The 25,611-nt window shown below is 40.3% G+C and overlaps 1 protein-coding gene across 1 annotated transcript in view; it reads left to right on the forward strand.

The window, feature by feature from the left end:
- Nucleotides 1-25,611, forward strand: part of PRR16 (proline rich 16) — a 113,541-nt gene that overhangs the window by 34,231 nt on the left and 53,699 nt on the right. The gene's annotated exons all lie outside the window — the stretch shown is intronic.

Here is a 25,611-nt window from a genome sequence, read left to right on the forward strand (position 1 = left end):
AAAAAATCATATGCTTGAACTTTACTAGCATAAATTTAAAAAGAAAAATTATTTCAGTTTGTCGTGGTTTGAGCCTACCCAGCTGGCTCCAAAAGCTCCACGCAACCGCTCCTTTGCCCCTACCCTCCCCTGAGGAGTGGGGAGGAGAAAATACAACCAAAAGGCTTGAGGATCAAGACAAAGGACAGGGAGGGCTCACTCACCAGTTATGGTCACGAGCAAAAGACAGACTCAACTTGGGGATAACAACACACATTTGATAAAACCGCCACCATCAAGAATAATGAGAGATACAACTAGGTCTTAAATACAATACACCTTTCCCCCCCCCCCCCCCCCCCCCCCCCTTCTGGTCTTCCCAGGCTCAGCTCTGCTCCCTCTTCCCCCCCAGCAGTGCAGGGGGCAGGGAATGGGGGTCACAGTCCGTCCGGCACAAGGTGTCCCCGCTGCTCCTTCCCCCTCAGGGAGAGGGGCCCTCGCAGCCCTCCCCTGCCCCACCGCGGGGTCCCTCTCCCGGCAGACAGCCCTCCGCCCACTGCCCCAACGCGAGTCCTTCCCGCGGGGCCGCAGCTCCCCAGAACCCCCCGGGGCGGGTCCCTCCCGGGGCTGCCGCCCTCCCACCGACGGGCGGCTCCAGCGCGGGCTGCCTCGGAGCCACGGCTGCTCCGGGCCCGGCCCCTGCTCCTCCGGCCCGGGGCCCTCCGCGGGCTGCAGGGCGACCTCTGGGCCACCGCTGGGCTCCAGGGGCTCAGCCGCCACCCCACCGCGGGCCGCAGGGGAACCTCTGCTCCGGCACAGCTCCCCCTCTCCTTCCTCAATGACCGGGGTGTCCTCATGGTTCTCTCCCATCCCCCCTCGCTGACCAACAGAATGAAGGAACGCAATCAACGTCTCCTTTTACTCTTAAATCGTTATTCGCAGAGGCAGGTCCGAATTGGAGCCGGGCGAGCTTCTCGAAGCCTCTTAGAGGATCCACCTCCGTAGCCTCCTCCCCCACTGCCAAAACCGGGCCAAAACCCCTCCAGACACCAAACCACCACACTATTACATACCACTCACCAACATTTTCTACTGTAAAGTGTTTAATCGTATAATATTTCCTAGTTGCCATTCAATTACAGAGGAAGAACATCAGGAAACTTAAGACATAGTTTAGTAAAAGAGCCTATATTAGAAATGTTTTTCACTTCAATTTCCTCTCTCTGCTAGAATTTAAAAGTGTTATTTACTAGTTAGGGGAATTAAAAGAAATTATTTTATATAATCCTGTCTCAAATATTCAAAGTGAGTTAATATCTTAAAAGGCATGTGGCTCATCAGGAAAAATTGAGTCACCGCTTTCAATGGATGCTATTCTTGCTCTGTAAGCATATCTTTTTTTAGTGAAAACTGCCAGCTGCCTACCATTTTTTAAGGAGTTCTAATGTATTATTGGCTAATAATTGCCTTGAGGCTTTAAATAGATTTGGAGTTATTAACAACAAATTTCAGACTGGTGTTACAGACGGGTCCTTTGACTTACATGCCACAAGTACTGAATGTCAGCTCTAGAAATCTTATTGAACTGTATAACTAAAATGGGATGTATTTGGGCTAATGTTTAGCCAATCTTCTGTAAATGACATGGAAAACATACCTAACTCAAATTTAGGTGTTATTGTCAGTAACTTTTGAATTGGGAAGATGAAACAAATTACATGTTGATGTGATGTGGGTGAATTTTTCCATTGCTTTTTAGAAGCGTGGAGAGGAGTCTCCTGGTGTGGATGTATCAGAGCATGCTAAAAAAACCCCACTAGTTTGTATTTTCAGTATTCTAGTAGAATGTGGGGTTTTTGCAGCTGGAAGAGATGTTTTATTTTGGCTGTGTTGCTGCTTGTTTGGTAGTTGGCAGCTCAGAAAGTCCAGGCAGTTCACCCTTACGAACATGTTCCTTTCTGAGCTCACTATGACTTCTCAGTATGGTTGTAGCTGGCTTAACATGTCAAGCCAGTGACTCCTGAAGAAAAATGCCTGTAAAACCCTATTAAAAAACATAAACCTATAAAAATGTGTCATCTAGAGATATTTATTTCTAAAGTATTTTGAAGTGTGATTGTTCTTTTTCAGATTGTATTTTAGGTCTGTGCAGAATATATCTGCGGAAAGTGGCTTTTTTTTTTTTCCACAAATATTTCACCTAGCTTGAGGCCAGGATAGAGAAAGAAATGCATGACTAAAATGCAAACACAGCTTTGAAAACAACTTTAGTGGTTTTACTGGTACAAGTGTTTTTTCAGAGGTAAGCCTCTCTTTCCTTGTCTACAGCTAATACATGTTATCACATAGCTGACATCTCTTGTTTCCTCCGTGACCCTTCCTCCCATCTTCTTTGCAAATGGGGAAGAAACATTTGTTCAGGGAATACTTAGCTTGCTGGAGTGATTTGATGATTTTGGTATTGTAATAAGTAGTGTTTGAAAGCTCACTTTAGGCTCCATCTGCAAGTATATAATTTATTTTCAGAGAATGTAGATAAATGCTCATAGAAGCTACCTATCTTATTCATTTAAACGACTGTCTTAGGCTTATCACTTCCTTATTTCCATAGTTTTCTTTCACGTCTGCATATCAATTGGGCAATTTGGGAAGTGCAGGATCTCTTGGGAGTGCTTAACCAATTTATTGACTGCAACCATTTTTTTTTTTTTTTTTTATTTTAACATGACTGATAGTGCTGAGTAACATTAATTTTTGTTTCATGGAATTGGTGAATCCACCTCTGGTATGTTGAGGTGGTTGAGTCCTATCGGTTGCAAGTTCGTGTAACAAGATTATGGGAACCTATTGATGATCACCAAGTTCCCTTTTTCTGTTAAAACGTCATTACTTTTTTTCTGTGCTAAATTTCATTTGAAGACATTAAAAAAATGGAAGTCTGAAAAATGTTCTACTTCTCCATTACTCAAAAAAAGCTAAATTATTATGATAGTTGAAAGCATTTATCTTGAGGCAGAGATTCTTAGGCAAATGTCCTTAGCACTCCAGGAACAAGATTTCCAAACTCATGATATACAAGGTGAGTAATTGGGCCTAAAGAAACAGAGTGTTACTTGAGAGGAGGAGAAAAATGAATAAATTTGGAATACTTTGCTTTATTCCCACAGACAAAGCTGCTGTCTTCCAGGGAACGCTGAATATGGGTCCTGGCTATGTTTTCCGGCTCTCCTTGTGGGACTTGCTGTGATGGCCAGTTGTACAGTGTATTTCTTTTGCATCATGTGTATTGTCTAAGCTTAGCTGATGAAGTTATGATGATGACCTGGTGTTCATAAAAACAGTATTGAGATTTTCCAGATATTAAGTTGTCCCATGCATAGGGAACTGCCTGTCCACTGTTGGAGAAGATGAAGTTCGGTCAGGTTGGTGTTCTGAGCCTGTCCTCTGCCTCTTAACCTGCCTGTCTTGGCTGTGCCCTTCAACAGTCCTAGTGGAGTTTGTTCGTTTGGAAAAGGTGTGATGACATACCCAGTCTGTAGGGAGTTGCACAGGGGGCTTCCTGTGTAGATTTTCTGCCTTGAAAATCAACGAAAAAAGCGGACCTTGCACAACATATATCCTGGTGGGTTTACAGGTCTCCTGGGTTGCCTGCTCTTTTCTCAACACACCTGTAAGCATTATAGTTTTGCATCTTCACAATGTAAGTGGTTTTGACAGAAATACTCCAAACATTATGAAACATGTGCATAAGTAGGTTCTGCTTAGCCTTGAGTTTGATCTCTGGGCCAGCCAGAGCACTTTGATTGAGAGAGTTTACCCAAAATTGCTGCTCTTCGTGGAGCTCCTGGTTTGTCTGGAAGTCCCAACAACCACTTCCTGCTCAGATCTCATGAAGTTATAAACTAAGGAGTAGTATGTTGTGTTGTAGAGTGCTGTTTTGGGGTTATTTTTGGTTCTTTTAGCAAATGAAGTAGAATGAAAATGACGAAGATTCCAGATGATATCCCTGATTCTTAAATTCGTGTAATAGAGTATGTGTGAGCAGGATGGTGGTGAAGGAAAATGTGCTTACACATATATTTCTTTTTCAGAAAGATGACTAGAGGCAGGTTAGCAGATACAAACTGAAGGACATCTGTCTCTGCTACCCATGTGTTCCTTACTGTTTAATCTCTTTGCAGAGTATTGCAGATGTTCAGTGCTTGATTTAGAATGTTGGAGAGGGAAAGGATAACAGCCATAATTAAAAAGGATTTATTTTCTGAACATGGTTTTTATGTCTTCATTTCCTTCCCTTGACCTTATGTTAGGGATGCTGAATACCTTCAGTTTCCGATTAAGTAAAAGGAAGGCATCAGTATTTCTCAAAGCTAGCTATGTGTGATTTAGTATTTTATATCATATATGATCGTGGTAGTTTCTGAGATAGAAATGTTTATAGTAATTTTGGAGAAGAAATTACTTGTTGTTAATAAGGTAGTAAGCATTTTAGGGCTATTGTCCTGGCCTGTTTGACCAAAGGTATTGAGAAAGAAAAGGTATTTTAGTGCCTGCATGCCTGGAGACTGGTTTTGTTCTGGGGTATGTTTTTTAAGGTTTGGGAGATATGAGATGGGTTTCAGTGAGTTGCCTTTACATCACTGTCATTCTCATAATATTTTAGCAAAACCTTTTTGTTCTTAAAAAAAATAAATAAATAAAATAAACTTACTCATCTCACTTTAGAGAATGACCTTTACCTTAATTGAGCTTCAAAAGGTATAAAACTAAGGAACCTAGATAAAGTAACCCCTAACTCCTTCTCTTCCCTATTCTTTTCTTTGACCATGAAAAATAAAAAAGACTAATTTACCTTAAAATTTTCATTTGCAGGGCTTCACCTGTGCACTGAATACCTAACCTGTTCAGGTGTGGGTCAGTACAGTCTAAAATTCACAGATATTTAGAGTTCAGAAGTGTTCTGAAGTCCGTATAGTCTATGAGCAAATCCTCCTTGTAGAATTCATGCTAGAGGGAAGAACTGAGGGGTTTCATTGGTCCTAAAGGCTGTCTGTGGGCCTGAGTGATGGGAACGGCTTAGTGTAGGGATTAACTTCCCGCTTGCCTGTTGGCTGCATGTTGAAGGTGAAACAAGAAGCATCTCAACAGACGGGCTTTGTGAACAGAAAAGGCATTTTTAATCCCTGAGTGTGGTGGGATGACCTTAGCTGGCCTTTAGATGCTTACCAAGCAGCTTGATTTCTCCCACTTCTCAACAGGACAGGGGCAGAAAATACAACAGAAAGTTCGTGGATTGAGATAAGGACAGGAAGATCACTCAGCAATTACCGTCATGGGCAAAGCAGGCTTGACTTGGGGAAAATTAATTTAATTTGTTGCCAATTAGTAGCAGAGTATGATAGTGAGTAATAAAAACAAAACTAAAAGCATCTTCCATCTGCCCCTTCTTCCCATGCTCAACTTCATGCCTGACTCCTCTGCCTCCTGCCTGCAAGTGATGCAGAGTGATGAGGAATGGGGGTTGTGATCAGTTCATAACACTTTTTCGCTGCTGCTTCTTCCTTCTCAGGCTTGTCCCCTACTCCAGTGTGGTGTCCCTCCCATGGGATAAAGGCCTTCACAAACTTTTCGCATGTTGGGTCCTTCACACGGGCTGCAGCTCTTCACGAACTGCTCCAGTGTGAGTCCTTTCCATGGAGTGCAGTCCTTCAGGAACAGACTGCTCCAGCGTGGGTCCCCCCCAGGGTCATAAGTCGGGCCAGCAAACCTGCTCCAGTGTGGGCTTTCCACAGCTTCCTTCAGAGCACATCTATGTGCCCTGGTGTGGTGTCCTCCGTTGGGTTGCAGTGTGGATATCTGCTTTGGTGTGGTCCTCCATGGGCTGCAGAGGGACAACTTGCTTCACCATGGTCTTCTTGAACTGCAATAGAATCTGCTCTGGTGCTTGGAGCACCTCCTCACCCTGCTTCCTCACCAAACGTGGTGTCTGCAGGGCTGTTTGTTTCACATTTTCTTGCTCTTCCCTGCCAGCTGCTGTTGTGCTATGTTTTTTTACCCCTTCTGAAATGTGTTATCACAGGGGTGCTACCAGCATTGCTGATGGGCTCAGCTTTGGCCAGCAGCAGGTATGCTTGGAGCCAGCTGGATCTATCAGTGTCCGACATGGGGACAACTTCTGGCGGCTTCTCACAGAATCCACTCCTGCAGGCACCCTGTTACCATCTTGCCATGTAAAACTGATACACTGACAAAATGCATCAGAAAAGTAACAAAACTTCCTTTTTGGTACAAAGTCAGTTGTTTAGAGCATCCTTTATACTGTGACTCAGTAGGGAAATAGATATTTTCCTTCATGGTGTGAGAGCAGAATTCTAATTTGGAAATTATACATGCCAGTTAGATGCTAACAGTTTCCTATGTTATTCTTTGTGTCTTATTTTAAAAATTTATTCTGAAAGACTTGCATTAAAAAACCCCAAAATTTCGTCTTTCTGTCTTGCAAATGAAATAAATGAGGTGACATTTGGTAGATTTTAATCATTTGTGAAGCAGGACATTAGGGCTGTCAAACCTGGGAGCTTATTAAGTTGTTATTTGTAACAGTTTCAACACTGGGTAGTTTATATTTTGGTGGGGAAAAACTCTTTTGTAGACTAGTAAACTGTCAGCGTATATGTTAATGCAAGTTTAAGGCACTGACAATGCATGTGAAAATTCTAATACAGAAGAGGCTGTGTGAAAGGTTGATACATGTTCCTTCCACAGCTTGTTCGTGGAGTGGATCTGTTGTATCATGGTACATCATTGTCCGGGTATCGGGTATGCACAAGAATGGTCTGTGCACTCATCATTTAGCAGGACTAATGAGGTTTTCAGTGACTTTTTCTGTTGTCATATAAAAATGCTAATATGGATAGTTTCCAGCCATTTTCAGATTTCGGTTGGATCTGGCAATCACAATATATATATATATATATATATATATATATATTGCTTGATATATTGCAAACCTGTGTTAAACGATGAAGTTTGTGCATGTTTAGGTGTGAAATGTTATAGTGAATTTTTAAGAGGGGGAGAGGAATAAAATGTCCTGGGAGAAAAGAAGAAACTGTTTTGTTGTTTTATAGCACTGCACATTCTACAGGATTCCACAAATTCTTTCATGGAGAGTTTTTTTGTGGGAAACCTTGGGGCTTGTCTGTGGTGCACCACCCATTGTAAGCAGTGCAGTATTTCCCCTTCCATTTTTCTGTATTTCTATGGGAAGTCAGGAGGGAGTAGGTTGTTATTCAAACTGCAGGTTATTAAAAGATATTTTTAGTAAGTCACAGGACTTTCTTTGTTTTTTTTTAATAACCTGCATGTCCTTATTAGAAGGTAGTCATAAGTAGCATTCACTGTTGAAGCTTGCTTACCTCATGCTCTGCTTTGCTTCTTCAGCCAGTGTTTTTCTCTCCTAGCTCTTAAACAGATATAGACTTCATAATTGCACATTTTTTTTTTTTTTTTTTTTTTTTTTTTTTTTAGTAGGAGATGAGATCTGTAAATAGGTAAAGTACAATTTCTTTCTTCTGGAAAGATAGCATGGCTTCAGTTTGGTGGTTTGTTAACATAAATGGGCAAACCAAAATACCATTTGCAAAATATTTTAAATTCTTTCTGTTCAGGGTTTGTTTGATACCCATAATACAGATCAAACTTCGTGAATGGATTCCAGTAGTCTTACTTAGCAGATATATTTATGAGTTAATTTTGGTACTATTTCTTACTTTTTAGGTCTTATTTGGCATGTTACATTCTTTAGAAAAATCTGTAAACAAAAACATTTTGTTGGAGTATTTGTGTGAAAAGATGAAGTATCAAGCCTTTTTAGTGAAGTATTCGGTCCCATTTGTTTTTTATAAGGCAAGACAGTGGGAAGCTTGGCAAACAAGCATAACTTAATTTGCTTTCCAAGATGTGAATGCCTCTTGAAGTGAAAAGACCCACTCTGTTGCATATCTAAAATTAGATTGCATATAATATATTCAAAGCTGACAAAATAAAATTGCTCCATGATGAATGCCATTTTGTTGATATGAAACTTATTTTTAAATCCTTTTTATGTGGAGCTTTTTGTTTAAGTTTAAGCTAGGGTTGAATACTTCAGACCTCAGAGTCCCATTCTGTGATGGATTTATTTATCTTTTTGTCTTAAAATAAAATAAAAGGGAAGAGAATGAGGAAGTGACTAAAACTTGGTACACATTCTAATATCTGCAAATCGCTGGATTCTTGACTCAGGTTCCACAGCCTTAACCCATGAGAATATTTAAACCCAGCAATAGATGTAAGAAATTATGGAGAGAGAGCAGAGCTTCCTGTGTAAACCAGGCTTTTCTGCAATGAGTCTGCTCCATGCCAAACCACATGGAAAATTTTTACAGATACTTGTATTTTATTTTTACCTTGCCTTATTTCAGGTCGGCTCCCATGGCACTAGAGACTTGGAAAAGCTGAGTCTCTTAGGACATGTTAACTGTGATGCAGGTGCCACTGGAACAAGGTCAAACCAAGTCCAGGCTGAAGCAGGTATAGTTACGTGATGCTGCACCACTTAGTGTGTCTTGTTGGCTTGCTCCTGCGCCTTCTGGGAATTTTCAAAAAAAAAGATGTAGTAACTCTGTGGGATGCATCTCTTTGACACTGCTGATTTAAGCAAAATGTTGCAATCTTTGGTATAAGATAACCGTATCTTGTGTTCTGTGTACTGCACTAAAGCATGGTTTACTGGAAGCACTCAACCCACTGAGGTAGGTAGGAGTTGAGAAAATGATGCATCTGGTGGGAGTGCACCCTAAATTCAGGCATGGCTTTATGATGCTTGCTCCAGGCTGACTCTTTGTGGCAAAAGAAAATGAAATACAAATGTGCCGTGTGGGCAATTTCACACCTGCCTGTACCATCTTTTTAGACATCTCTTCCACAATATATTTCCTTCCTTTTGTTTCATATCCCTGAGAGTTAGTTTGCTGTTTCATAAATATCCACATTGTGAGCATTATTCCACTTAGCACTGGTAGAAGACAAATTAAAAAACAGATATAGTATTTTGCAACTTCCTCCTTTATTCTTTGTCTTCAGCAGATACTGGTTTTGCTGATGACATTCTTTTTATCATCTGATAGCCTTTAACCCATACATCACTTACCTGAGTTTAAATCTGCAGTTGATAACTTGTCTTTCCCCATATGGTTCCTTTTATGTATTTTTGGTATGCTGAGGTAGGTATCTGAATGGATTACCCATACCACAGCTTAAGCATGAGATTGATTTAGGGACAGAAAGTTGGCCATGTCAGGCTAGCCTGAAAAATATAGTAAGGATTTTGATGACCTGCTTTACCCAGTGTTTTGTTTCAATTTACTAAAATAATTCCTAAACAGATACTACTCAATTTCAGTTTTCTCTGAATGACACCTTTTCCAAGACAAGTATCAATTTAGACAAATATTAATACATATCCACCCCAATTTATTAAGGAAGTGAATCAGATACCTTTTCACATTTTAGTGTTTCTCTTACTTTAATGGCTTGTTTTCAATATGTATATTAAAAAGGGACTTTAAGTGGAAAAAAGTTGCAAATATATCTTATTTGTTTCTGGGACAGCAGTGGTGGCACACACTGTAACACAGCAGTTACACAACCTAGCACAGCAGATAGACTTATACCTGTAGCTTGCAGAGCAGACATTCATCATTTACCAGTAGCAGAGTGCCTAAATTCTATCATACAGAATACTTTTCCTTATTTACTCTAATAATTCTAATCATATAAACACTTTTCTGTATTTACTCTAAAGATAACCAAATATGGATTGCACTTATTACCCCTAAAAAATCATAAACTAAGCCTCACTGAGCAGAACTGCCCGTTTAATGTGTATGGAATATGTAGTTTGTATAATTACTCCATATATGTAGACATAGTATTGACTTATAAATCAGTTAGTACAGATTTACAAGACTTTGTCTCAGAGGTGTTATACAAACAAAACAGTGAGATAAATGCTTGGCCTGTGTTGGTCACTGATAAATTTTATATTTGTATAAAATCATCTACATAAAATTTATTCAGGTTAAATCTTTATATCATATCACATAATTATCTGTGCACAGATATGCATAAGGCACTGAATTCTGCCTGAAGTAATTGTATTTTCATTACCTGTTAGTTTTCTTGTTTTTATCAGAAAGAAACTTATGCAAATAATTTATTAGTAATTATATTCAGGCATAAAACTAAGCTGACTGTGCACTACCTGAGCACCTAAAACCCACCAGGAAAATGAGAGTATGGTTACGCACCTTATGGGCTGTGTACACAGGGTGTGAGGTTCAAAATACTAATACAAAATAATTATAATAGAAATAAGATACTAACACATAACTGTATTAGAATGCATTGCATGACTATAATCCTTTGGCTTCTTAGAATCTGATCAGTCAGGGAATGTGTCATGCAGGTTCATGTAGATGTCCCAGAAGAGTGAATAAAGTGCACTTGCTTTGCACTTCTTTAAAAAAAAAACAGTTTAAAAGAATGACAGAATTTTTAAAATATTTATTTGGGTTTAGGTGAAAGGCAGGAGGTCACTGTCAACTTGTCTGTGCTTGAACTGCATGTAAAAGTTGGGATTTGAAACTCAAATATTTTGAGAATTAACAGCACACCAGTGGTAGTTCCCTTATTTTTCTGCTCCACAAAGTGTAATATAAGTTCTATTTATATTTGATAATAGGGAGTTGTGACCCTTGGAAAACCTGAGTTCAAGAAGGATGGAAGCTGGTGTTAAAAGTGGAAGGTTTGCTGCAAATACAGGAAGAAAGGCATACACTTTGAAAGCTGATGTTTACATAAAAAAGGCAAAATTTTACGCTGATGTTTATGTGATAATTAATTAAAATCATGCCAGGGGTAATCATAATTCAAATTACTTGTAACTTTCCTTTTTAACCTCTGTATTCCGTTCTTTTTAATACTTGATGACTTTCATCTAGCCAGCAGCCTTTCTGAAGATATTTTTGGTGGAATCCTTGATGAAAATAGATCAGTCTTTTTTATATAATCCCCTTTAGATTTGTATATTTTTTTTGGCCTTTTCCACACCTCTATACAAAGACTGTCTATATGTTATCTTAAGACCAAGTCAGTAGCATTGTAAGACTTCTTTTTTTGAAGCATGTTGTGACATACTAGATGTAATCCAAAGCGTACATAAGTAGAGTTGATTTGAGGAGAGCAATGGCATAGAGTCAGGTCTTTCTTGACATTAGCACATTGTTGTATTGTAAAATGGAATGCAGTGCAGAGATTTTCAGGCATTGGAAACTCTCATTAGTTACAAACCTCAGCTGAGTACCCGTGGAGAAATTGTCAGCTCTGACAAATCTCTCCATGTAATCATAAAATGCATTTTTAAATTTAAAATGATGGGGTCATGCTGTCAGAGATGGTATACTATTTTGTAAACTGGAATGGTACTTGAGTGCCACAGTGGTAAGTTTTTATTAAATGGGTAAAATAAAAACATCCTGGGCATCACAGTATACAGTGGAAATCCATTATTTGTAAGGGTAGTCATTGGTGTGATTGTTCCTCCTATTGCTCAAGGCATGAAAAGATGTCAAGGAAGCTTCTCCCTGTCAAGGCTGTCTCTCCAACGTTTCCCCAGTAAGGCTGGGGGTGGCCAAAACACTTGGGCGGGGATATAGCCAGGACAGCTGTCCCAAACCAACCAAAGGCACATTCCATACCATATGAGGTCTGCTCAGCAATACAAGCTAGGGAAAAGAAGAGGAAGGTGGGGGTCATTTGTTGTACATTTGTCGTCCGGAGCAACCGCTATGTGTACCAGAGCCCTACTTCCCAGGAAGTGGCTGGACATCGCCTGCTGATGGGAAGTACAAAATAAAATCTTTCGTTTTCCGTTGCTTCCACATGCGGCCTTTGCTTTTGCTTTATTAAACTGTCTTTATCTTGACCCACATGCCTGTTGTTATGTTTTCTCTCCCCTGTCCAGCTGAGGAGGGCGAGAGTGATAGAGGGGCTTTGGTGGACACCTGGCATCCAGCCAGGGCCAAACCACCACAGTCTTTTTGGCGTACAACATGACGCTCCCTAACGGCAGTTTTGTATGTGCTGTAGCTATAGTAGTTATTAAGTAGCAAGCTTCTGTGCAGGTCAGTGAGTTTGTTGGCTGCACTGCTTATCTCTTTATTTTGCTGAGCTTGGGAGCATGTTGGTGCAAATAATGGCTATGTGCTTTGCTCTCACATTGATGGCTTTACTGTGCTGGGGAAGCTATTTTGTGGGGAGGATGAAGGAGCTTGGGAACATGCTAGCACAAACAGTAGCTATGTGCTTTGCCCTGACATTGGTGGCCTTGTTGTGCTGCTGTGGAGATGATGAGGGAACCAATCTCCCTCTCCCTGCTTGGAATTGGTGTGGATGATTTTATTACGCAGGCTCCGAAGGTCCTTGTCCACCCTTATGTGAGTTGTTTAATACTACTAATTAATACTGTTGGCATGGTATGGGTTTTGTGGGATCTGGTGTTATCCTGGTGTAAGAGAAGGCAGCTTTTGGGTCAGGTGATACTGAAATGTGCCAAGGTGGCTGGTCCCTAGGTGGAGGGGTGTGTGGGAGGATTTGGGCAGATTCTTAGGACAGTTATCTCCTCGCATAACCTGGGACTTTATACCTGAACAGGCAAGCGATCCTGGCAATCTAATGCACCACCTGATGGAAGGGTGCCTTGCCTACCCCAGTGAAAACCAGCAGCTTCTAGCTCTCTACTGGGGCCTGGCCTGTGCGTATTGAGCCAGTTCAGTACTGTCAGAGGACTGTGGCTGAGGCAAGGACCCAAACTACATCTGAGGACGCCATGGCTGAGTTAGGAACCCAGACAACAACAACTACAATAATTGCCCCAGTAGCGAAGAAGAAACAGTGGATAAGGAGATCAACAGGTCCATATCCTCGATTAGTAAGGGAGGAGGAAGGGTCTGATCAAGAAGCTGGTCCTTCGACAAAAAAAACAGAGGAAGAAGTGAGAGAAATCAAACAGGGAGCAGAAACTACTCGGTCCTTAACCTCATCAGAACTTCAAGACATGCAGAAAGACTACAGCTGCCAGCCAGGTGAGCGGGTTGCTGCCTGGATGCTCTGATTCTGGGATAACTGGGCCGACGGTCAGCAGCTGGAAGGAAGGAAGGCTGAAGCTGGGTTCTCTTGCTAGAGACTGGGGAATTGAGAGAGGAATTGGAAAAGGGACAGCAATTTGCAGTCTCTGGAGACTGCCCCTCTCAAGTGTGAAGGCAAGATATCCATTCAAAGAAGATCTTGCAAACTCACCAGGAAAGCGGACTACCGCAGATGAAGGCATCCAGTACCTGAGAGAACTAGCGGTGCAGGAAGTCATCTACAGCAATCTGGACAAAAACGAGGTCCCCAAAGATCCAGAGGATGTCCTGTGCACACGGGCCATGTGGAGGAAGGTGGTTCAAAGTGCCCCAGCATCATATTCTAGCAAGTTCTCACAGAAGCCACGCCTGTAAACCCCCCCACTACCAAAACCTTGCCATGCAAACCCATTACATTCCACCCCTTGTCTCTGTGAATCGCATATTTAAGAATTATCAATAAAATCCACATTCATCACACGATCTTCACAAACTTCATTCACGTTAACAGAAAGAATTCCCCACACCAAATTAAATTAACATCATTACAACACCGAATAAAAGTGGACAATTTCCACACAATCCACCCCTTGTCTCTTCAACACAATTACCACATAAATTTCCGACAGTCATTCTGCTCTCTAACATTGTTCAGTCCATATTTTGCCCATCACCTCTCCCAATTGTTATCCTTACCTTGAATTCTTTGAGCCCTCTTTGGGCACCAAAAAGACTGTGGTGGTTTGACCCTGGTTGGACACCAGGTGCCCACCAAAGCCGCTCTATCACTCCCCCTCCTCAATGGCACAGAGAAGAAGAAAATAGAACAACAGGCTTACGGGTCGAGGTAAGGACAGGGATATCACTCAGCAATTACTGTCATGGGCAAAACAGACTCAGCTTGGGAAAAAATGTGATTTATTACCAATCAAATCAGACAGGACTAATGAGAAGTAAAACCGAATATTAAACACCTTCCCAATCCTCCGTTCTCTCTCAGGCTTAGCTTTATTCCTGATTTCTCTCTCACCTTCCCCTGAGCGTCGCAGGGAGACAGGGAATGGGGGTTGGTGTCAGTTCATCGCAATGTTGTTTCTGCCGCTTCTTCCTCCTCACGGGGAGGACTCCTCACATGCTTCCCCTGCTCCAATGTGGGGTCCCCCTCACGGGAGAAAGTTCTCCATGACTTCTCCAGTGTGAGTCCTTCCCACGGGCTGCAGTTCTTCATGAACTGCTCCAGTGTGGGTCTCCTTCATGGGGTGCAGTCCTTCAGGAACCAACTGCTCCAGCGTGGGTCCCCCATGGGGTCACTAGCAGCAAACCTGCTCCAGCGTGGGCTTCTCTCTCTCCACGGGCCACAGCTCCTGCCAGGAGCCTGCTCCGGTGCAGGCTTCCCACGGGGTCACAGCTTCCTTCAGGTATCCACCTACTCTGGCGTGGGGCCCTCCACGGGGCGTAGGCAGATATCTGCTCCACCACCCATGGGCTGCAGGGGGACAGCCTACCTCACCATGGTCTTCACCGCAGGTTGCAGTGGAATTCCTGCTCTGGTGCCTGGGGCACTTCCTCCTCCTCCTCCTTCACTGACCTTGGTGTCTGCAGGATGTTTCTCTCACATATTCTCACTCCTCTCTCTGGCTGCAATTACTGCTGTGCAATAACTTTTTTTTCCTCTCTTAAAGACGTTATCACAGAGGTGCTACCTTGGCCAGCAGTGGGTCCGTCTTGGAGGTGACTGGCATTGGCTGTATTAGACATAGGGGAAACTTCTAGGTGTTTCTTATGGAAGCCACCCCTGTAACCGGCCCCCCCATGCCCCAGAACCTTGCCACACAAACCCATTACGTCTGTGATGATACTGATGATATAATTGCAATACTTACAGGTTCACTGTTCCCTGCAGTGAAAACATCACAGCTTGATCTGAGCATTAACTACGTCTAGCAACAGGAGTTGACAATGCAAGTAGGATTCTTAGATGTCTTAGGAGGAGGTTTGAGACTAAAAAATGTGAAAGTGATATGTTAGAAATTATTCGTTTGGAACACCATGTCAAATTTTAGGCTGCTTTTCAAAGGGAAAAATGATCAGACTTAATAGGATTAAATAAGATAGATGAGAATATCTAGCGCGTGGTGAGATTTATGGCATATGAAAGTGGAGATTACAAATAAATGAAAAAAAATCAGGATTTGGGAAAAGCATTCAAATTGTAAATGCTTATGAAAATGAATGTCTCATTTTTCTTCTGTTCTATAAAGAAGTGAAATTATTATGGAATAAAATTATTCATCTGTACTCCTGGCCTGTAACGGCCTCTGCGGCAATGGGTCACTGAGAAGTGATTTACAGATGGGTATTTTATTTTCACTATTATCCTGTGCAACTAGTTGCTGAAGTTTAAAACAACTAGGTTTATCCGTTTCTATGATTCAAGTCATAAACTGAAGACTGTGGGGTGCTCTGAAAAGTTGAGGTGCTCTAAAGACAGGATTTTCCTCTTCTATTTGTCTGAAGTGCTTCAAAACCTGTGTCTGAGAGCAGAGTATCAGATAAAATAGTATAATCAAGTGTGGCAAGCACAATGCACTGTAGAAGGGTAGTGTCATAAACAGTAAATCTTTCTGTATATTTTAACAACAGTGAAAGCACAAGTGTAGGTTTTAACCATTATGCCAATGTTGAGCTTAGCATCTCATGTTGACCACTTGCTAGACTTGTCAGGGAATCCACTTCTGGCCTCTTGCATGCTTTTAAAACCGATGATGTCTGTGAGACACTTCTGAGTGCTGCCTCTCCCTTTAGGCTCTGGCTGTGCCCAAGTGCCTCTCACCTGCAGACCAGTCTGTCTGCCTCTTGCAGGGTCATGGGGTAACCTATGGGTAGGGAGCTCGGGAGGTGCCGGGTGCAAGGTGCTGCCTTTGCAGCAAGGATCAGCCAAGGGATCATACCAGGCTGCTCAGGGAGGGAGGGAGCCTGCACAGCCCTGAGGCAGCCTGTGCCACCGCTTGGCTGTCTTCCTGGGGAAAGGTTTCCTTATGACCAGTCCCAGCCTCACCTGTCCCTCACCCTCTTGCCATGCCCCACTGAGAAGAGCCTGGCTCCCTGATAGCCCCTTGTAGGCACCGGGGCTGCTGTTGGGTGGCATTGGAGCTGCCTCTTCTCCAGGTTGAACCAGCCCTGGTCCTCCAGACTCTCCTCACAATGTGAGTGCTCCAGCAGTGACCATGTTGGTAGCTCTGGTGATCTTACTGTGGTATATTGATGTTTTCCTTGTGGTGGGAGGCCCCAAACTGGACACAATTATCTAGTTGTGGTCTAATGAGTGGTCAGTAGAGGTGGGAAAATCCCATCTGTTGATTTGCTGACCATCCTTCTGTTCATATATCCCAAGGTGCATCTGGCCTTCACTGTCCACTGATTCAAGCTTCATATCCAAGCCATCGCTGAAGAATAGGCTTTCTTAGAGGTGCGCTGAAGATTTACATGTCAACTGCTGAAAGCACTGGATTTAAGCAATAGATATTCTACGTTATTTACCAGCACAGCATTATCTCTAGATGATAAGAAAAGTTATCATAGTGAAAAATCACATGTCCTAAATATAATGCACTTATTCAAGACCATTATTTCTATGAGAGTCTCTGAGGTCTGTTGGAGTTTTGGGAGGGTGTCACTAGAAAGCCTCCCCACAGCTTGAGTTTTTGAAAGTATCATCAGAAAATAAAGAACTCAGGTTTTTCAGTCTTGCAACTTTCAAGCTGATTACCTGGGCAGCAGCCACAGCATCTGAGGTGACATTTTTGTGTACCTGTTCTGACTCCTGACAATCCAGTGCTTCTCTACCAGGATCTAACCTCTCATCTAGAGTAAACTATCATTGATTGGTACTGAAAGGATAGTAGTTGTTCACTGTTAGTCAAAGGGAGCCTTTTGCTGAGATTTCAGATGTTAGGAGCTGTGTATCACGTTTTCTATCATGAGAGTATTTATAGCTTATGTGTCTTTATATAAAAGAAAATGTGTTTTCCCTGATGCTATGAAAATGTCAAGGAATTCGAGTAGTTACTGGATTTTGCTTCTTAAAGAATTTATTATTTGATCAAACAACTAGACTTAAAAAACCAACCAAACAAACAAAAGAACAAAAAACCCCAAACCTGAAAAATCTGTGGTTGTTATGGATTGGGGGCACTTCTGGGCTGATGTCAAAAATCCCAGTTTTAGTTCTTATCTTAGAAAATGTCAGATAAATAATGTGGAAATCAGTCATTTGTGCAATTTCTCTTCAGTTTTTCCCTTTTGTGATTATTCAAGCTCCTCTGCTTTCTGTGGCTGGGTTTTTTGTTTGTTTGTTTCTAATGTAGAAACTTGTGATTTCTGCTTTGGGTGCTCTGATTTACAGCTGGTTAATCAGAAAGGTGCAGGACCGTTGTCAGAGAGCTTAGTGACAAAAAAAAAGAGTAGAAGGAACATGTGGAGTTGCTGTAGCAGAAATCTGATAAGGAGCCAGCCCTGCTGATGGGCCAAAACTACTTTTTTTTTGTTGTTTTAACACTCTTGTCTAATGCCAAGAGTCACTGAATAAAATATTTCAGAAAACTATGAAACCCGTAAGAGCCAGTTAAGAACTTGCTGTTTCTGTGCCTCAAAAGCTAGCAATAAAAATGCTAAGATAGCCTTTGCTGTCTTTGTTGTTCATTTGAATCTTTAAGACATTGTGCTTGTTGCGGTGTTTCTTCTGAATATTGAGATCTTTCCTCTGAATATTAAGTAGTAATACATTTAAATTGTTGGGGTGTTTGCTCTGTTGGAAGCTGACTACCTTTTCTCTAGTTGTAGGAGGATAATAACGCTCATTACTAATATTAGATTTTTCTACGCTCAAAGTTTTGTACAGTCATTAATTAAACAGATAACAGAACACTTGGTGAAATTGAATTCAAAGAATATATAAAACGTAAGACTTAAAGATAAAAAATTGAAATGTAGTGTTATAGTATTGGCAAATTCTAATGGTTTCATTTTTCTTCTGTTGAACAGAGATTCACTAGTTTTGATTTAGTTTCCAGAGGTACATTTGAAATTTTGAACAATGTAGCGTGTAAACAGTGCTTCTAAATTTAGGCTGCCAGAACCATCCCACTATTCCAGACTACCTTTTATTATTTCTTTTATTGATATTAAGATCAAAGTGGTGCACTATTCTGAATTTTACTGTAATTAAAGACACACAAATGTGTATTTTACTGTAATTTTATATGTAACACAGTCACCTAGCTCATCTTCTATTAGCATTCCCAGATATCGTAGAAAATGCAGCAGTATTTAAATGCAGATTGGTGTGTCTGGTCTGCTTGTCATTTGCAAAAAGCACAGCTGAGTTACATGTTTATAAACTAGCTTCAGTATTTCCATGTTCCATTTTCATATTCAATTTCGTTTCAGTATTTCCATAGTTTTTGGACTTAATTATGAAGTTTAAACGAGGAAGTGAGATGTTGGGGTTTTTTATGTAGTAAAAGAAACCTAAATTCTTTTCTGTGAACTGGAGAAGGCTGCTCTTGAGTAATTGTCATGTTTGCGACTACTTTAAGTAAAAACAAACAAGCGTATTGTATCTTAAAATTATATAATATCCATATTTGGGGCGACGATTGTTCATATGAATCATTTATACTCAGTGTGGAGGAGAACAGTGATGCATGAAGTGTGTTCATATCACATTGCAGTATTACCATTTATGAAAATGTTTAATTTACAAAATAGAACAGAGTGGGTATTTTGAAGCTCTGATGCTTTTCCTGTGTTGCTAATCCTGATTAAAGCAGCATAAGTAGGAATTGACACAAGCTAGTGTAGTCCATTATGCTAGTAATCTGTGGTTTAAGATTCCCTAAGATATCGTGCACATTAGTATGAAGGAACTTAGTAGCTGAACCATCATGTTAGTGGCCTGCACATAGATTTGATTTTGTCAGTTTCTGCTAAACATATGTTTTGTGTCCATGGAGCAAAAGGTTTTACAGGATGATTGAAAAAATATTGTCTATAAGCAAAGCTTCTATAAGTAACTGAAAAAAAAAAAAACCAGATAAATAATCTGTTAGGTATTTTGCAAATATTAAATATGCATATATGATCTACCGATAAATGTTTTTTTTTTTATTTTGCAAGAAGTAAAGCTTTTATATTGATTAATAGGCTAACAAAAATAATAAATAATTGGCAAACACCTATCAAGATTATCTCAAACTGTTGCAGTAGCTAAGCACAACAAAATGAGGGGAGGGCTGTGTGAAAGCTTAACTTAATTTATGTTAGTATTTGTAATCCTTGTGACTGCAGAGAAGCTAGAAGTTGAAGGCACATGGTTTAAATGTGAACCATAGCATTTACTCCTGTAATTAGGAGATTGCACTTTTAAGTTAAACAGTGTGTTGACAACTGTGTGACTGATTGTAGGTGCTGCTTGGAAAAAAAAAAATCCAGGTCCTGCCGTTTGTGCTCATCATCTCTTGCAGATGCAAAATTCAGAACATATTTAAAATACTGATTGCACTAAGTGATACAGTAGGAGATAGTTGCCGAGTTATTTGAAAATGTCAGGCTTGCATTAGTATACGTGGCTTTTTTAAGGCAATGTTGTGACAATCTCAATCATAAGACTTGAGTTTCTTGGGCAGTTTAAAGAAAAAGAACACTTAAAAAAAATCAGATGGGTTGATTAAATCTGTGTTTATAGGCTTAATCGTTATCACGTACTTTAAGCAAAGTTTTGTGATCCTTATAAAATAAGAAACTTCATGACTGAAATTTGAAGAGCATCTGTCACAGACAGCAATGCCTGAGAAATATTTTGGTATAGTAGACACAAAGATTTAGAGAAGATGTAGTAGGAGGTTTTGACTAAACCTCTGTAATATATATTCACTAGTTATGGGAAAGTAGGAAGCTGTTTGATATAAATGATGAGTTGGAGGTAGGCATTTCAGTGTTTTATATGCCACCATATGAAGCCCTAAAAGGCGAAACTGTGATTTGCATGTTTTAAGGGCACCTGCTGATTCTGTGTTTTTACGTGACTTTGTAGAACCTGATCATGAAAAATCTTTCGTGAGTTTTCAGATGTGGTGTAGACATTGTTGTCTGTAGCTGGTTCAGCATGAGTTTTGCTGTGGATCAGCATCTATATCAGCATCTGGATGAACATGTATATACATATATATATACATCTAAACGTATTCAGGAATGCTTCTGGTTTTTGAAGTCATGGTGAGCATGTTGGCTGTGTTTCAGTTCACCAGCAGAGTGGGAACAGAGTGCATGCTGCTCCTGAAGCTGTTACCCCTAGGGAGGACACGTACATGCATGGGACAGCCTGCTCTGGCCATTGAGCGTATGTCATTGTGAAGGAAAAATAATCAGCTTCTTCCAATTCCTTTATGACTGAACTGATAGAATATTGTTACACTCCCAGATGTTTCTCATGAAAATCACTGAGTGGTGTTAAGATGATTTGTCTTGCTGAACACAGTAATAAATAACTTAAATTGCTACTTAACTCACCCCTTTATTGGTAGGAAAGTACTTACCAGTTTACTTATTTCCACAGCAATTTCTGTTGTATGAAATATGTACCTGTATTTTGGTCTTGGAGTAACAGAGGGAAGGTGACTGATCTGAAGCTTAGTGAAGACATTAGACTGTTCTTGGTTTTTTGGTGACCTAGGCAAGGTGACTGTTGCAAAGATAGGATTTAGCTAGCTTTCACATGTCTGTGTTCTGCACTTCGCTGTCTCCTTCCCATAACATAGACGGACTGCTCTGAATGGTGCAAAATCTGCCCTGAATGGCAGATGGGCTCATTGATTTTTCCCCCTCTGTGGGGCTCCCAGAAATGAATAACAGCACCACGTATTTGAGTGCAAGAGCTGAGAAATACATCCTTAGAAGCCAGGAATTCAAATATCTGTTTAACACTGAGTCTAGTGAAGTAACAAACTTACTGTGTCCACATAATATACAAGGGACTGGGAAAGAAGATCTAAAAGTCTACAGTAATTTAACTCAACCCATTCTTCCCTGATCAAGAATTTCATCATTTCACCATAAAGAATTTGTTTTTGCACAGGAGAACCAACCCCTTGCCCAGGAGAAGGTGTAAAGCAACATAAATTGCTTTGATAACCTTTTCAGCTTCCACATGCTTAGCTGATAGAGTCCTAGTATGAACAGATGCTCTAACAGATGTCATACTTCTCAGAAACAAGAAAGTTGATGATTTAGGGGTTTCTTGACTGGCAAATATCACTGGCAGAAGATGTAGAGCGTGTAATGCAATTCTGTGTTAGCTGATTGCTGTTTATGCCCATCTAGATTGCACTTTCAGATTGGTCATTGCCAGCAAATAGGTGATGGGCATAATTCAAAGGTTAGCAGAAATGAAATGCACAAACACCAAAACCAGACTCATTCATTTCCTGATCAAGAGTCTTGGTGTATGTAAGATAGAAAACATCTCCAGAATAAAAACAAAGTTAGGCCCAGGATATGGGCTCTGAAGTTCATAGCTGTGGAGGTACTGCACTTCTTCCAAAAGCTTGTCATTCTCAGTGTGTGACCTAGGTAATTGTAGACCCTAATGTTAGCCTGCAGATATGAACCTTAGCAGTGGTGAATGCCCTTCTCTTAGGCTCCTCTTAGTATTATTTGTGATGCGGAGGCAATGGGAAGATGACCTGTTCTTTCTAGTGTAACAAGGGAGCATGGCCTTATGGACACAAACCATTGCTGTCAAGGAGGAAACATAGTTTGTGAGAGGCAGGGTTTTTTTAAATAACTGATTTTCCTGAACTTGAGTCTGCAGGACTGGATTGAAAGCCAATAAGCAGCTCTTCCTCTTAATGAAACTTCAGAAGATGGTGAAGTCCATGAAGCACAGTTGCCACTGAGGTTAGGCTATGACTCCTTTTGACCAGATTGAAACTTATCTCAAGCATGATCAGTCTAAAATAATTATTTTTTTTTTTTCTAAAATGAGAAAGTATATGTTTCTGCTTCATGAACTAAATAGATTGCAAGACTTAAAAGAACCCATGCTATATGATGACTGTATCTGTCCTGGTGACTCACTTGAAGATCCCACACAGCACAGACCATGGGGGTACCAGGCAGTCCTGCTCTATTTTAACCAGTGGGGAAGGCTGTTATTTTCCATTCTCTCAGCTGGTGGCCAAGAAGCTGGAAAATGGACAGTCAGCACACGAGAGCTAACATTGTACTGGGCTTTTGTTTAACAGAAGGTTTGTGAGGAGTTTGCTGTAATGGGGTGTGGTCTCGTGCTCTAGTTTCACTCTGTGAACTTGCTGGTAAAGTCAATCAGTTCATCTGATCTAGCAGGTGTGGACAAAGGACAAACAGATCTTTCCAACTTCAGGGAGGGCTGACTGAAAGTCAGTATAAGTGGTATGTACGACTATAATGTTGAAGGAAGAAATTCCTATTGAGAGGCACCTAAGGGGAGCAGAGGTGGTGAATTTTATTTTGCATTTATTAAGGACAAATACACCAGTGGAGTGAAACTATCACTGATTTACTAAAGACAGGGCAGTTTTCTTTCAGAGATGGCTGTGTTGATAGCATTTAGGACTAATGACGTATATGTTCTAAAGCAAACAAAAAACCGAAATCCTTTGATTTGTTTTTACAAACTTGGATTCATCATAAAACAGGTAAAATTGTTATTTTAAAATGGTTAAAGCATGAAATGCTGTTTTAAGAAAGGAGCTAAGTGAGAGTGGAGAACCTTTTTTGGTAGAATAAATGAATGAGTATTTTGCGCTTGTCAGTGAACACATGCAATGAACATTTAAAGAAATGTCACGATGTTGTATCTTTGCACATTTAACTGATTTCCATGAGTTTAATACAGATTTTTTTAGTTGCTGCTTTCTCAAGGCCATTCTGGGTTTTAGTACCAGTACGGAGAACATTAAAGTAGAACCAATCAATTTATTTAATTTTACCAGTCTATTACTCCTGTTCCTAAGGGCCTGCAAATCAAAGGATTATTTTTTAAAAAAAATATTGTGGAATAAAAGAGTAACTTTATCTATTTTCTGGTTGAAAATAATTTGGAATTTTAAAAATGGTACACTGATGTCACAACCAGGCCGTGTGCTTGATGTATTTGAAGAACATAATTCGTTTGGAAGACAACTGGTAGGAATTCAGCTGCAGTAACAAGGCATTAATTGCTAATAACTGAGGTAATTTCTGCGTGTTATTCTTCTACAGGTACAGATAGAAGTTCAGGTGTTTTTCAAAAAGAAATTAGTGCATTGTATTTTACTAATGAGTTACGAATGTTGAGCTGAGGTTAGCAATCAGAACGTCTAGTCTGATTCTTCAGCTAGTTAGAGGCTCAAAGATAGATACATCTTCTAATCTTAATTGAGAAGATATGGTAATTTAATCTGCTTCAGATCATTTCAGATCTGTTTCAGATCACTCCTGTGAAAAATTCATGTTGAAATTATAGTAAATTAGAGGATGGTGATCAGATTTTTCTAAGCAACCTAACTAGAAATTGAGTGAGGATTTGTTATCATAGGAAATTGGAAAAGTGTATGTGGGAGAAATCTGACAATGTGGGTAAGTTGTTATTCTTGTTGTTATTCTTCGTGCAGGTGTAAAATGCAGTTTTGTGTTAAAATCAAAAACTACCCTTTCTGTATAGCAGAACAAGATGTTCTATATAACGGTGTTAAAAAGATCTTAGAAAACTATGGGAGCCTTCACTCGTTCAAGGTCTGTTGCCTATATAGGAGTGAAATATGGATAAAACAGTTATGTGAGTTGAAGGCCAAACCCAAGCCGATCCTGCATCCCTAGCAGAGAATCAGCTGAACTGCAGCTCTATCAGGTGGTCACAGGCAGGAGGCATGGGTTTGAGAAGAACTGAGGCAAAAATACAGTTCTTCTATGAACAGACACCAAAACAGGACACCAACAAAGGGCAGTCAGAAATAATCATGATGTGGAGGAGGTGATACTAGTGTAAATCATAAAGTAGATCAGCAAGTTAGAAATATGTTTTCTTGGGCTGTTTTTTGCATTTTTGCTAGGGTATCCTATTTAGTTTTGATTTTATCCTTAGAGATGTCACTTTTGCCAGCAAATGGCCAGGATCTGTAAGTAAATCAAGTCTGTGCTGGAAATTCAGGCCATCTGCTTCATATATGGAATTTTAACTTCACAAGTGAAACAAAAGTGTTTCCATCATTTGTTTAACACTATTCACAAAGTTGTCATGTTTTCCTACCTGTTTTGTCTGAAACACTCCCTTTCTCTTGGAAACCTTAATTTTTTTTTATAATGCAAGGTCATTGAAATGGGTATTACTTTTTGCATTTGCTGAAAAGTCTAAATTTAATACAAAACCTGTATTTAATCCTTCTCCCCAATTCCAGAAACTAAGCTAGCAACTTTCACAAAGTTCACAAAGGGACTTCATCAACTGCTTTTTCAACTGCTGGAGAGTGATAATGGGCACAACTTGTGGAATAAGTGATCTTATCCACATTTCACAGCCATTTTCAAAAACTGGGTCTTTTGTATCCCTTCTTGCCAGCTTCCAGTCTTGTGTGTTCAGGTGCAGAGTACTTAAGAATATCAGTTGTGAAGAGTAAGTATTAAAGGGAAAGGAGAATGTTAGTGTCAGTGCATTTGCTTGTGCTTCATTAAAGCCCTCCCTAGTTCTAAAAGTGGAACATCTAGGAAAAAATGCATGTAGAGCATGTGTGCATCTGAGGTGTGGCTTTAGCTGGAACAATATAGATGCCTAGGTTAGTAATCTATACCAGCAGACTTATTTACTCTTCCTGATAGACTGGCTAAAGGAGATTGAAACAGCTGAAGGAAGCTTGGCTGAGAAGGGAAGAAAGCTGAGGAGAAAAGCTGCTTGCTCAAGCTGAGAGAGAAGGGGTTTGGCTCTTTATTTTTAGCACGGGAGGGAAAATTGCTGTCTGTCACTGCTTCACTTCAACCTGATTGAGCAAATTGTCCTGGATCAGTAAACCCTTAAACAGCTATGGGCATCCTACTGGTTTGTATTGAATGAGGTTTAAAGATGAGGAATTAAAAATGTTTGATATCTTGCTCAAATTAACACCAATTGTCAAGGCAAGTCGAATGCTATTACAGTAAAACTTACAGGGAAAACATTATTTAGACTTTAGGCTTCTGTTTTCGTGGTTAGAAGCTAGTTAATATTTGGAAGATGGAAGATGCTTAAAATTTGTTTTCTACCTTTAAAAAGAAATAATTTGAGATTTTCAGTTTGACAAAAGAGAAGGCAGGGAAAGATTTATGTGAACATACCCGTGTTTCTGTCTGTATG

This window comes from Leptosomus discolor, chromosome Z (genome assembly GCF_034619465.1).
Source record: "Leptosomus discolor isolate bLepDis1 chromosome Z, bLepDis1.hap2, whole genome shotgun sequence".
Classification (NCBI taxonomy): domain Eukaryota; kingdom Metazoa; phylum Chordata; class Aves; order Leptosomiformes; family Leptosomidae; genus Leptosomus; species Leptosomus discolor.